The following is a 1,948-nucleotide window of genomic DNA, read 5'->3' on the forward strand; positions in this document are numbered from 1 at the left end:
CATGGGCTTCATGCTCCCAAACAACGATGGAACGTTTATGGATGAAAATGCGCCACGTCACAGGGCCACGATTGTTCGGAATTTTTCGGAAGAACTTTCTGGACAAATCGAACGAATGATTCGTTCACGCAAATCGCCCGACATAAATCCCATCGAACATTTATGGGATATAACCGAGAGATCAGCTCACGCACAAAATCCTGTACCGGCAGTATTTTCACAGTTATGGACGGCTATAGAGGCATCATGACTCAATATTTCTGCAGGGGACTCTAACGATTTGTTGAGTTCATGCCCCGTCGAGTTGCTACACTACACTGGGCAAAAGGAGGGCCGACACAGTATTAGGACGTATTCTATGACTTTTTTCACTTCAGTATATAAATGATAATTAATTGAAACCCTCAGCTGCCGACAGGTGTTGTTGATATACCTCGATGGGGACAGCTGAAAATGTGTGTCCCGACTGGGACTCGAACCCAGGACCTCCTGCTTACGTGGCAGACGCTCTGTTCATCTGAGCCACCGAGGACACAGATGAATAGCGCAACGGCAGGGACTTAACCCTTGCACGCCTCCCGGGACACCCACATTCCCAACTGTCCACAATCTACATACGTAATGTTTCTAATAGATATTTGCCCATCCACTCATTACTCGCGCCCACTAAGGTGACGATTCCCGTAAGAGTTCGGGCAACCTGTGCGCATTCGCACAGACGAAGGTCAATGGCGTGGTAGCCTTCATATATACACTCCTGGAAATTGAAATAAGAACACCGTGAATTCATTGTCCCAGGAAGGGGAAACTTTATTGACACATTCCTGGGGTCAGATACATCACATGATCACACTGACAGAACCACAGGCACATAGACACAGGCAACAGAGCATGCACAATGTCGGCACTAGTACAGTGTATATCCACCTTTCGCAGCAATGCAGGCTGCTATTCTCCCATGGAGACGATCGTAGAGATGCTGGATGTAGTCCTGTGGAACGGCTTGCCATGCCATTCCACCTGGCGCCTCAGTTGGACCAGCGTTCGTGCTGGACGTGCAGACCGCGTGAGACGACGCTTCATCCAGTCCCAAACATGCTCAATGGGGGACAGATCCGGAGATCTTGCTGGCCAGGGTAGTTGACTTACACCTTCTAGAGCACGTTGGGTGGCACGGGATACATGCGGACGTGCATTGTCCTGTTGGAACAGCAAGTTCCCTTGCCGGTCTAGGAATGGTAGAACGATGGGTTCGATGACGGTTTGGATGTACCGTGCACTATTCAATGTCCCCTCGACGATCACCAGTGGTGTACGGCCAGTGTAGGAGATCGCTCCCCACACCATGATGCCGGGTGTTGGCCCTGTGTGCCTCGGTCGTATGCAGTCCTGATTGTGGCGCTCACCTGCACGGCGCCAAACACGCATACGACCATCATTGGCACCAAGGCAGAAGCGACTCTCATCGCTGAAGACGACACGTCTCCATTCGTCCCTCCATTCACGCCTGTCGCGACACCACTGGAGGCGGGCTGCACGATGTTGGGGCGTGAGCGGAAGACGGCCTAACGGTGTGCGGGACCGTAGCCCAGCTTCATGGAGACGGTTGCGAATGGTCCTCGCCGATACCCCAGGAGCAACAGTGTCCCTAATTTGCTGGGAAGTGGCGGTGCGGTCCCCTACGGCACTGCGTAGGATCCTACGGTCTTGGCGTGCATCCGTGCGTCCGATCCCAGGTCGACGGGCACGTGCACCTTCCGCCGACCACTGGCGACAACATCGATGTACTGTGGAGACCTCACGCCCCACGTGTTGAGCAATTCGGCGGTACGTCCACCCGGCCTCCCGCATGCCCACTATACGCCCTCGCTCAAAGTCCGTCAACTGCACATACAGTTCACGTCCACGCTGTCGCGGCATGCTACCAGTGTTAAAGACTGCGATGGAG

At 53.5% G+C, this 1,948-nt stretch overlaps 1 non-coding gene across 1 annotated transcript; it reads right to left on the reverse strand.

The window, feature by feature from the left end:
- Positions 1-458: 458 nt before the first annotated feature.
- On the reverse strand, positions 459-533 carry Trnat-cgu (transfer RNA threonine (anticodon CGU)). The gene has a single exon. It is a non-coding gene; the product is annotated as a tRNA-Thr (tRNA).
- Positions 534-1,948: the final 1,415 nt, after the last annotated feature.

This window comes from Schistocerca cancellata, chromosome 2 (genome assembly GCF_023864275.1).
Source record: "Schistocerca cancellata isolate TAMUIC-IGC-003103 chromosome 2, iqSchCanc2.1, whole genome shotgun sequence".
NCBI classification, from domain to species: Eukaryota; Metazoa; Arthropoda; class Insecta; order Orthoptera; family Acrididae; genus Schistocerca; species Schistocerca cancellata.